The sequence below is a fragment of the Microcaecilia unicolor genome, chromosome 6, assembly GCF_901765095.1.
Source record: "Microcaecilia unicolor chromosome 6, aMicUni1.1, whole genome shotgun sequence".
Lineage (NCBI taxonomy): Eukaryota > Metazoa > Chordata > Amphibia > Gymnophiona > Siphonopidae > Microcaecilia > Microcaecilia unicolor.
This window is the reverse complement of record NC_044036.1, coordinates 25,500,984-25,513,590: the sequence shown is the minus strand read 5'-3', so window position 1 is coordinate 25,513,590 and position 12,607 is coordinate 25,500,984.

The following is a 12,607-nucleotide window of genomic DNA, read 5'->3' as shown; positions in this document are numbered from 1 at the left end:
CTGCTTCTGCCATAGCTGTACCCCCAAGTAGGTAAAGTGAATCCTTTCTGGAAGGTAATTGCAGTGGGATATGGTGGTGTAAAAACAAGAAGATAGTGGGCCCCTTTTACAAAACTGCACTAGCGATTCCCGGCCCCTCAAATGTTGCGCAACCCAAAATGGGCTTTGTCATATTTGCCACATGGGAATCACTAGCACGGTTTAGTAAAAGGGACCCTAGTGCATTGCTTGGAATGTTTCATAGATAGGATGTGATCAGGGAAGTTGCTTGAAGGTAAGAGTGAGCTGAGGGAAGATATTTAACAAAAAAATAAGTTGTAATAAGAAAGAAAGATCAGAGGAAACAGGACTATCTAGAGGTTCTTGGAAGCCAACAGCAGGAGTGTTATACTTTTATTCCTGATACTGAGCTCTCTTATGCTAGAGATACGAGTCAGTTTTTTTCATTTAACAAAGTTGCTCTACAATAGCTTTAAAATGACTGTAGACTTCTAATAGAAAGACTGAAAATGTCAGTCAAGTTGAAATGTTCCTCGCGATGTGTAAAATTAAGATAATCATAAGAGAAAAATATGTCCTTATAATAAAAATAACACAAAACCAAACAAGAAAAAAAAATCCAAAAAGGGGGGAAAAAAATCCAAAAAGAGAAACGACTCAATATAGCAATGTGCTACCATTAATTTCAAACATTTAGGGGCTCTTTTACTAATCGGCGGTAAGCATTAATGCGTGCTTACTGCAAGCTGATAAGGTACTATCATGGGACAGGCAACCCGTGTTAGTATTTGGATCACCGCACACCAATCCCGCGCTAAAAAAATATCAAGTATTTTTTAGCAAGGGGGTGTATATGGAGGCGGAGAGTAGACATGCCCTGCGCTAATCAGGTAGCACAGGCAAATTGCCACATGTTGCCCAATTAACACAGGAGCCATTAGCGCCTACAAAATAGGTGGAAGTAAATTAGCATGTGGCCATTAATGGCTCAAACAAAATTGCAGCCATTTTACAGCTGCGCTAAAAGTAGCCGCAGCATGAGGAAAACCCACGTGCTAACAGCGACGGCTACTTTTTAGTGCAGCTTAGTAGTATATTAAAATTTATGCATATTAAACAACATGAATTTAAGGTGCCCTTTTACTAATTGTGAGAGCATCAGAAATCTCAAATGTGCATTCATGGTCATAGGGAAAGGGGATGGGACTTGATATGCTGCATTTCTATGGTTACAATCAAAGGGGTTTACATATTATACGCAGGTACTTATTTTGAAACCTGGGGCGATGGAGGTGTTACAGTTTGGGGAAAGTGAGCCCTTGGGCTGTGACAAGGTTGGCAAAGTCTGGGAGCTGGAGAAGGCAAGACCTGACTCGGATTGGCTGAACTAGGCAGTGCCTAGCAGACTGACTGGAACACGACGGGCGGTCTAGAGGTTGGCTTTTAAAAGAGCCCTTGGGAGGACTGGCTGGCACACGACTGGAACAGCCTAGTTGTGGCTCATAAAAGAGCCCTTGGGGGGCGTCCTGACAGGTCAGGATGGAGAGCAGCTCCTGAGAGCCTTTTGGGGCTGGCCCAATGGAGTCGAGGCCAGGAAGTAGCTGGAACAGCAAGGCTGGAGACAGAAACAATCAAGTCTGGAAGCAGGAACTGGCCAGGCAACAAACACCGGAGAAGCAAAACTCTAGAAGTTGTTGCCAAAGCACTGGTTGAGTGTAGAGCACTTCCTTAAATATCCCTTAGCTAAGAAGTGAGATCAACTGTCAGCACCCCATCTAGGGCTATAAAAGGGAAATGCAGCAACCAGGAAGTAAAGATTCACAAGATTCTTAGGCATGGAATGCTGCAGGACTCTAGCGATTTCTTGAACCAGGTGAGGGGCATGACAGAAGGGTTAAGTGGCTTGCCCAGGGTTATCACCTCATTACAAGACCTGACCTTTTATGCAGCTCTCAATCATTTCTCACTGTGATTTTAAATGCCCCAAGTCTCAACAACAACTGCTTATAAAGTGGAAACATTTAAAAATATCAAAAATTGTAATAGGACTATTCATTGTTCCGTACAATAATAAAATTATTCCAAGCTGTCAAAAATGAATAATTCAAAAGACCACTTATCTGTATCAGCACTGAACTCAGGTGATATATAATCACTCAACACCCACACAAATCCATAAATAGTTATCGCTGAAGGTGTCTCCCAAATGGTATAAAACTAAAGGCATTTCGGCAGCAACCTTCCTTCCTCTAGAGTTAATCTTCTTTGTAATGTGGTCACGGCATCTGCAGAACAGAATTGTCAGTATATGTATCTACATTGCCATATTCATGTTAAATAAATCAACTTACTTACAAACATTCATCCCGAGATATCATCTCTTCAAAGCACAAGACTTTAAAAAAAAATGGTGGTGCAGCAGATGTAAAGGCACTATCACTATAGCATCATCCACATCAAATTCAATACAATGACATCAGTTTGAATAAACTTTATACAAACTGCTACACTAAGACTAGTCAATATCCATATTAAGTCCAAGGAGTTCAATACTATTGAACTGGAAAATCCAACAGCGTTCCTTATGCAGCTGTCCGTCTTTCCTTGCAGCCGGCTTGTCGGACGACCAGCAAAGAGACTGTTTGCGCCGATGCTGCAATGGAGGGTGTCAGAGGGCCTGTGCCGATTACCACTCAGCTTTGCTGCTGGACCGGGGAGGTCGTCTTCTGCGCTGCCGGCTGCTGGACATCTGCGGCTGCTTTGTGTTTGGAGTGTGCTTCACGTTGAAGGGGCCCTGTTTCCTCCTGGACCGCCGTTGGCATTCGCCCGCATTCCTGTCCTGCTGGCGGGTTCAGCTTGCTGATCAGCTGTTTTTGACGAAGATCGCGAGTGGCCGGATGTAGAGATCTGATTACCTACCTTAATATGTCTCAGCGACTCAAGACCTAATTCCATATCATCATGCTGATCAATCCATAGACTGGTGGGTTGGGTCCATCTACCAGCAGGTGGAGATAGAGAGCAATTCTTTTGCCTCCCTATATGTGGTCATGTGCTGCCGGAAACTCCCCAATATGTTCTCTATCTCAGCAGGTGGTGGTCACACACAGCAGCAGCTCTGGCTAGGTCTCCAAGCCTAATTTTTAGGTTTTGTTGAGTACCTGGGGTTGAGGGCTCTTCTTGAGCAAGTGCAAACCTGGTGGCGCCAGGTCCCTCCTTTTCTCCCCCTCCCGCTGGCTCCGTTAAAAAAAAAAAATTTTTGGACGTCCTTAAGGGCGTTTATTTCAACATTTATTTAAACATTTATTGCAGCTACTCACTGGGACACCAGTTCGTTACAGCTCGGAGCGAGAAGCAGGTAATTTTTACCTTTTTATAGCGGGCAGGGGGTTCCCCGATCGATCTCTACGTGGCCTATGGCGTCGGAGGGCGAGGGCGCGAAGAATCGCTCCCCGGACCGCATGTGCGCTTCTAGCGGGGATGCGGGGGTCTTAAAGTCTGATTCGCCCTTGTTGGGTGTCAGTTTGGAGGCCGGTCAGTGTCCCGGTTCTTCCTCCGGTGTGGCGGTTTTTCCCGCCATAAACACCCATCCCCCGCTGCTCACCTCCGCCATCTTGGCCAGCCACTCTGCTCGGATGGCTTCTTCTTGGGCCGCCCTTGAGCTGGGAAATGTTAATGCCATAGCCGCCCTTGATTTGGGCGATGGCAAAAAAGCGGCTAAAGTTAAGCGCCGGTCTTCCCGCGCGGCTCCTTCGTGGAGTGTCGCGCCGGACGCCATCTTGGATGCGCAGCATGTTTCTCCCCCGCTCTTGCGAGCGCCAGTTAAGGGTGCGTCTAGGGCTGTGGCCCAGGCTGCTGAAGTGCACAGTCTGGGGGGTTTCTCTGCATCAGGCCTTCCTTATGCAAAACGCTGCCCCTGCTCCCTTGGCCGATAAAGGGGTTGAGGCCCCCGGAAGTAAACGCCCTCGGGTGGATTCCCAGGCCCTAGAGGACTCTGTCTCCTCTGATGTAGATGAGGGCAGCGTATCTGAGTTCTCCCAACGGTCCTTTGGGGATTCCTTGGAGGAGACGGATTCCCGCTCGGATGGAGCGGATGACCCCTCTGCAGCGCGGATCTTTCGCTAAGAGGATTTGCCCAACCTGTTAGTGCAGGCCATGAGCATTTTGAAGATTTCCTCTCCAGAGGACGTCTCTCCCTCAGCCCCTGTTGGCTCCGCCATTATGCTGGGGACGAAGCGCCCGCCTAGAACCTTCCACGTGCATGATGCCATGCGCACTTTAATTTCGGCTCAATGGGATGTCCCGGAAGCGAGCCTCAAAGTGGCTAGGGCTATGTCCCGCCTCTATCCTTTGCCTGAAAGTGAACGGGAGGCCTTTCTTTGGCCTACCGTGGATTCTTTAATCACTGCGGTGACTAAGAAAACGGCGTTGCCAGTGGAAGGTGGCACGGCCCTAAAGTACGCCCAAGACAGAAGATTGGAGGTGGCCTTAAGGTCGTCCTTCGAGGCGGCTGCCTTAAGTTTGCAGGCCTCAGTTTGCGGCTCCTATGTGGCCAGGGCGTGCCTGATGATGGTGCAGCGGGCTTCCCCCTCGGATCCTTCCTTGAGGGCTGATTGGCCGGCCCTGGAATCGGGCTTGGCTTATTTGGCAGACTTACTGTATGATGTCTTGAGAGCCTCGGCTAAAGGTATGGCTCAGACAGTCTCTGCGCGGCGGTGGCTTTGGCTGAAGCATTGGTCTGCTGACCACGCCTCTAAGTCCCGCCTGGCTAAGTTGCCTTTTAAAGGCAAGCTGCTCTTTGGGGTCGAGCTGGACAAAATTGTGACCAATCTCGGCACGTTAAGGGCAAGAGGTTACCAGAGGTCAGGGCTCGGGCCAGTGCTCGCCCCGGTAACTCCAGAGGACGGTTTCAGGAAGCCCGTCGGTACCGCCCGGGCAAGTCGGGCTCCTCTGCCCCCTCTTCCTTCAAGATGAACTTCTCCCCCAAGCAGCATTCCTTTCGCAGAGACCGCCGACCCGGAGGTGCGCCCTCCGGTCCTCCCCCAGGGTCTCGTACCCAATGACGGGGTCCTGGTCCATGGCCCAGTGCAGATTGGAGGACGCCTGTCCTCGTTTCTGGGCGAGTGGACCAGGGTAACTTCAGACGCTTGGGTGCTGGAAGTCATCAGAGACGGCTACAAGCTAGAGTTCTGCCGACCCTTAAGAGACAGGTTTGTACTCTCTCCTTGCAAGTCTCCGGTCAAAGCTGTGGCAGTGCAGCAGACCTTGGACAATCTGATCCGCCTGGGTGCGGTCGTTCCGGTGCCAGAAAATCAGCTTGGCAAGGGACGTTTCTCCATTTACTTTGTGGTACCAAAGAAAGGAGGTTCTGTCCGGCCTATCCTCGACCTCAAAGGGGTCAATCGGGCCTTGAAAGTTTGGCACTTTCGCATGGAGACTCTCCGCTCTGTTATAGCGGCAGTGAAGGCAGGGGAGTTCCTGGCATCCTTGGACATCAAGGAAGCGTACTTGCATATTCCCATCTGGCCTCCTCATCAACGCTTTCTGCGTTTTGCAGTCCTGGGCCGACACTTCCAGTTCAGAGCCCTCCCGTTCGGGTTGGCTACTGCTCCGCGGACCTTCTCCAAAGTAATGGTGGTCATCGCGGCCTTCCTGCGAAAGGAAGGAGTACAAGTCCATCCTTATCTGGACGACTGGTTGATCCGAGCCCCCTCTTATGCAGAGTGCGGCAAAGCTGTGGACCGGGTGATTGCTCTTTTGAGCTCCCTGGGGTGGATCATCAACTGGGAGAAAAGCCAGCTGCGCCCGACTCAGTCCCTGGAGTATCTGGGAGTTCGATTCGACACCCAAGTGGGCAGAGTGTTCCTGCCGGACAATCGGATTGTCAAACTTCAGGCTCAGGTGGACCAGTTCCTAGTAGCCTCTCCGCTTTGGGCTTGGGACTATGTGCAGCTGTTGGGCTCTATGACGGCCACGATGGAAGTAGTGCCCTGGGCCAGGGCTCATATGAGACCACTACAACACTCTCTGCTGCAGCGCTGGACTCCGGTGTCGGAGGATTATGCTGTGCGCCTTCCCTTGGACCCAGCAGTGCGCAAGGCGCTGAGCTGGTGGCTGAAGACAGACAAGTTGTCTGCAGGGATGCCTCTTGTGACCCCAGAGTGGATTGTCGTCACGACGGACGCCTCTTTGACGGGCTGGGGAGCCCACTGCTTGGGAAGGACAGCGCAGGGGCTCTGGTCTCCTGCAGAGGCAAAGTGGTCTATCAACCTCCTGGAACTCAGAGCCATTCGGTTGGCGCTTTTGGAGTTCCTCCCGGTACTGGCGTTGAGGCCAGTACGGGTCCTGTCGGACAATGCCACGGCTGTGGCCTATGTCAACCGCCAGGGAGGTACCAAGAGCGCCCCTCTAGCCAAGGAGGCCATGAATCTATGCCAGTGGGCGGAAGCGAACCTGGAACAGCTGTCAGCGGCCCACATTGCTGGAGTCATGAATGTCAAGGCGGACTTTCTCAGTCGCCATACCTTGGATCCCGGAGAGTGGCAGTTATCGGCTCAGGCGTTCTTGGATATCACGAAGCGCTGGGGCCAGCCGAGCCTAGATCTGATGGCATCATCGGCCAATTGCCAAGTGCCGCGCTTTTTCAGCAGAGGACGGGACCCTCGATCTCTGGGAGTAGATGCTCTTCTCCAACAGTGGCCGACACAGGAGCTTCTCTATGGGTTCCCGCCCTGGCCCATGTTGGGCACGGTACTAGACCGGGTGGCAAAGTATCCGGGCCGGATAATCCTGGTGGGTCCGGACTGGCCCAGACGTCCCTGGTATGCGGACTTGATCAGGCTCTCAGTGGACGACCCTCTGCAGCTGCCAGTGGAGCAGGGCCTGTTGCATCAGGGTCCCGTGGTGATGGAGGATCCCTCCCCCTTTGGTCTTACGGCCTGGCTATTGAGCGGCAGCGTCTGAGGAAGAAGGGCTTCTCAGACAAGGTCATCACCACTATGCTGAGAGCGAGGAAGCACTCTACTTCTACTTCTTACGCCAGGGTTTGGCGTACCTTTGCAGCGTGGTGTGAAGCAGCCTCACTTTCTCCCTTCACTGCTCCAATTTCTTCAGTGTTGGCGTTCCTGCAAGAAGGTCTGGAGAAAGGCCTGTCGCTCAGTTCTCTTAAAGTCCAGGTAGCGGCTCTGGCTTGCTTCAGGGGCCGCCTGAAGGGTGCTTCCCTGGCTTCGCAGCCAGATGTGGTACGTTTTCTCAAGGGAGTTAATCACCTGCGCCCTCCTCTGCACTCAGTGGTGCCTGCGTGGAATCTCAACCTGGTGCTAAGAGCCTTGCAGAAGCCGCCTTTTAAACCCTTGTCGAGGGCATCTCTGAAAGACCTGACGTTGAAAGCAGTCTTTTTGGTGGCTATCACTTCAGCCAGAAGAGTTTCCGAGCTCCAGGCACTCTCATGTCGAGAGCCTTTTCTGCAGTTCACTGAGGCAGGAGAGACTATTCGCACAGTGCCTTCCTTCCTGCCCAAGATTGTTTCTCGCTTCCATGTGAATCAGCAGCTCTGTCTCCCTTCCTTTCGTAGGGAGGACTACCCAGAGGAATACTCTGCTCTCAAATATCTGGATGTGAGACGAGTCATCATCAGATACTTGGAAGTGACCAATGATTTCCGGAAATCGGATCATCTGTTTGTCCTGTTTGCAGGTCCTCGTAAGGGTCTGCAGGCTGCTAAGCCTACAGTGGCAAGATGGGTCAAGGAAGCCATTGCAGCGGCTTATGTGGCCGCGGGGAAGGTGCCGCCTATCCAGCTGAAGGCTCACTCCACTAGAGCTCAGGCGGCCTCGATGGCAGAGGCCGGGTCCATCTCCTTGGAAGAGATATACAAGGCGGCAATTTGGGCATCGGCCCATACCTTCTCCAGGCATTACCGCTTGACTGTGGCTGCTCGGGCGGCGGCCCGGTTTGGAGCTTCAGTGTTGCGGTCAGGGATTTCAATGTCCCGCCCTGGGTGAGTACTGCTTCGGTACATCCCACCAGTCTATGGATTGATCAGCATGATGATATGGAAGGTAAAATTATGTATCATACCTGATAATTTTCTTTCCATTAATCATAGCTGATCAATCCATAGCCCCTCCCAGATATCTGTACTGTTTATATTCTGGTTGCATTTCAGGTTCAAGTTTAGTCTTCAGTTCCTGTTCAGGAGGACTTTGTGTTCAAGTTTTTTCAATTGGATTCTTCAAGAGTTGAGACGAGTTTGTGTTACAGTGAGCTGCTGCATTCCTCTCCCCTCCGTTTTACGGGGCTGGATTGAGACATAAATTCTGCCGGCGCTCCCTCCCGCTTCGTGCGGCTGTAGGGCAGCTTTGTACCCCTCCCGCTTCGGCGGTGTTAGGGTCAGTCAGCTCCTCCCGCGGTTGCGGTTGCAGGATAAGCCAGATCCCCCCGCATCGGCGGGGTGGTGTCCCTCCCCCGCTCCGCGGGGATGAGCTGGATGGATTCCCCTCCCCCACTTGTGTGGGGATGAGCTGGGTTAATTCCCCTCCCCCGTTTCGGCGGTGGTGAGCTGGGCAGAGTGTCCCTTTGTAGGTGTAATTCTCTGAGTCCTGCGGATGGAGCTTGGATATCGACATACTGAGGAGTTTCTGGTAGCACATGACCACATATAGGGAGGCAAAAGGATTGCTCTCTATCTCCACCTGCTGGTAGATGGACACAACCCACCAGTCTATGGATTGATCAGCTATGATTAATGGAAAGAAAATTATCAGGTATGATACATAATTTTACCTTTTGGACTCTTAAATTTCTATTCTTTTTGCTTTCTTCTCTCTGCCTACTTATTTGTTTAAATATTGTATTTGTATTACCATTGGTCTGGCGATCGCCTTTCCAGTCTATTGTAAGCCACTTTGAGCCCGCATCCTGTGGGAAAAGGTGGGGTAAAAATAAATACAATAAATTAATAATGCATCCAACCTCTTCCTCAGGAATGTGTTCTTCCCATGCACAAAATTGCAGTTGACTAAATTTATGCTCACGTTGCAAACAATGAGAGGCTAGTGGGGCATGTAGAAGTTGATGATGAAGACAACTTTGGTGCACAATCATTTTAGTGTTTAAAGATCTCATAGTTTTGCCCACATAGACCAAGGACCAGTGCAGTTTTTCTAGCGAAAAAGGTGCCGGTACTCAAATGCCAGGCCACCCTTCAGGGGTGGGGTGATCACTGAGGGACTCATCCCACAATAGCCAGGCCCCCTGCAACCAGTCACATAATCTATGACAAAGCAGAATTGGTGTGTAGAGCCTGAGATCTTTCATTAAAACTTGGGGACCATGGGTCAATTTTAGCAGACAATGGAAAAGGTGCCGGTACTCAGTACCCCCCAGTGGCGTTCCTAGGGGGGCTGACACCCGGAGCGGATCGCCAATGCGCCCCGCCACCAGGGTGCAGCGCCCCGCCACCAGGGTGCAGCGCGATGCCCCCCTGGCGAAAGAACCCCCCGGTGCACACCGCTGGGGGGGGGGATGCCGCGCGCCTGCCCTGAAGAGGAAATTACAAATAAAAAAGTAGCACATATGAATTTATCTTCTTGGGCAGACTGGATGGACCGTGCAGGTCTTTTTCTGCCGTCATCTACTATGTTACTATATTTGCTCTCACAGTGATTTTTTTTTTTAATAATCTTTTTTATTGACTTAAAATCATTTATCACATAGATATCACTTCGTCATAACACAATTCACATATGAAATACAACATTCAAACCATTTTTTTAAAGTCAACAGTGAGTATTTCCCCCTTTTTCTCCCCGTATCCTTCCAAGCCCTCCCCCCCATACTTTCCCTTAACCCCAACATATCCTACCCAACCCTTAAACACTTAACAGTTCAGAATTTTGCTTCTTGCTATCGGAGTGAGTGTATCCCAAAATGGGGACCAGGACTTTCACAAAATATGTCACCTCTCTTGGAGCTCTCACAGTGATTTTAAATGCCTCAAGTCTCAACACCAACTATTTAGAAAGCTACATTCACTTTTTGAATGGTTAAATTCCTGTGATACTAATTTATAATCTGTATGTACATTTGGGACTAGATTCAGTAAACGGCATCCAAACTTGGGTGGCAAAAAAAAATGGGTGCTGTTCCGGGACAGAGGGAGCATGAAAACGAAGAGCCGACAGGCGCGTGACACCCCCCCAGTGGCATGCATCCGGGGCGGACCGCCCCCACCATCCCCCCCCCTTGGTACGCCACTGGTACCCCCTCAAAAAAAGCCCTGCCAAGGACACCAGATTACATACACTACATAAGGGGTTTGACAATTTGAATAAGTTTTCAACACAATATCATTATCATTTAAAGTAACAGTATTTCCAGAAAAAGAAACTGAACATACACTGCAATGTCCATAAGGATAATGTCCACCATGCTGTATCTTGTCTGTACCAGGGGATGAAGTTCTTAAAAAAGAAGGCACTAGCATGTCTCTCAAATGTTTTCCCCTCTTAAAAGCAAAAAGAGGAACAACACTATGACAAGAATGTAATTGCAGTATGTGCCAGTGAGTCCAAATGATGGCGCATACCTGATGTATTGCAGGAGAATAACAGAGACCAACAGGATGATTAGAAACTGACCTGCTTGACAGAAGTGGAGCCAGGTTGACGGCGCGGGGGAGCGAAAGCGGCGCCAGAGCGGACTTCCGCCAGAGCACATTTTCAATGCTATATGACGAGACAAAATAGGCGCCGCCAGAAATCCGTTTGGGGGAGCAGCCGCTCCCCTGGCGCCCCACCTAGCTACGACACTGATGCTTGATAAATAGGTTCTCTCCTCCCACAGTGCCCTCTTGTACACTTTTTAAAGAACTTTTCTTGGATATCCACATTCTAAAAACCTTTGAAACATTATCTTAGCTTGAAATTTAAATTCTTACACATTGGAACACACACATGTTAATCGTAAAAAGTGAACGATAGGAATATTTTCACGGAATTTGCATGGATAGCAACGCTCAGTATTCCTGTTGGTAGATTTCCAAAAAATAGAGGAAAAAAACCTTTTCTCTGATAAGAAAACAGTCAAATCCCAAAACTTTACACATTGGAAATCAGCACCCAAAGTTGCATGTGCAAATTTGGGTGCACACCCAATTTTTGCATGCAATTTAATTGAGTGACAAGCCAATTAACAGCCAATTAACGGTTAGCTTAGCAGAGTTTAAAAAGAGGTTAGACTGTTTCCTAAAGAACAAGTCCATACACCACTACTAAATGGACTTGGGAAAAATCCACAATTCCAGGAATAACGTATAGAATGTTTGTACGTTTGGGAAGCTTGCCAGGTGCCCTTGGCCTGGATTGGCCACTGTCGTGGACAGGATGCTGGGCTCGATTGACCCTTGGACTTTTCCCAGTGTGGCATTACTTATGTATTTATATAATTGGGTGCTAACAATCAATTATTGGAGCTAATTGGCAACAATTTGGATTTGCATTGCATCTTGCTGTGCGCTGTTCTATAAAGATACATAAGCAAATCTTTTAGCCGAAAAGGAGGCGTGGCCATGTGAGGGGTATGGGCAGGTCAGGGATGTTCACTAAAGTTGCGTGCAGTATTATAGAATTTGGGGGATCCATACCTAATTTACGCATGAGGATTTAAATCAGGTTTCAGTAGTTGTAAATCTTTGTGTCCATATTTGGGCGTAGATCCCGGCACCATGCGCTATTCTATGAACGGCACCCAACTCAGAGCACCATATATAGAATAGTGCTCAGCACCCATTTTTTTTTGCCACCCAAATTTGGATGCCGTTTACTGAATCTAGTCCCAAATGTACATACAGATTATAAATTAGTATCACAGGAATTTAACCATTCAAAAAGTGAATGTAGCTTTCTAAATAGTTGGTGTTGAGACTTGAGGCATTTAAAATCACTGTGAGAGCTCCAAGAGAGGTGACATATTTTGTGTAAGTCCTGGTCCCCATTTTGGGATACACTCACTCCGATAGCAAGAAGCAAAATTCTGAACTGTTAAGTGTTTAAGGGCTGGGTAGGATATGTTGGGGTTAAGGGAAAGTATGGGGGGGAGGGCTTGGAAGGATACGGGGAGAAAAAGGGGGAAATACTCACCGTTGACTTTAAAAAAATGGTTTGAATGTTGTATTTCATGTGTGAATTGTGTTATGACGAAGTGATATCTATGTGATAAATGATTTTAAGTCAATAAAAAAGATTATTAAAAAAAAAAATCACTGTGAGAGCAAATATAGTAACATAGTAGATGACGGCAGAAAAAGACCTGCACGGTCCATCCAGTCTGCCCAAGAAGATAAATTCATATGTGCTACTTTTTTATTTGTAATTTCCTCTTCAGGGCACAGACCGTATAAGTCTGTCCAGCCCTATCCCCGCCTCCCAACCACCAACCCCGCCTCCCACCACCAGCTCTGGCACAGACCGTATAAGTCTGCCCAGCACTAGCCCTGCCTCCCAACCACCAGCTCTGCCACCCATTCTAGGCTAAGCTCCTGAGGATCCCTTCCTTCTGCACAGGATTCCTTTATGTTTATCCCATTCATGTTTGAATTCCGTTACCG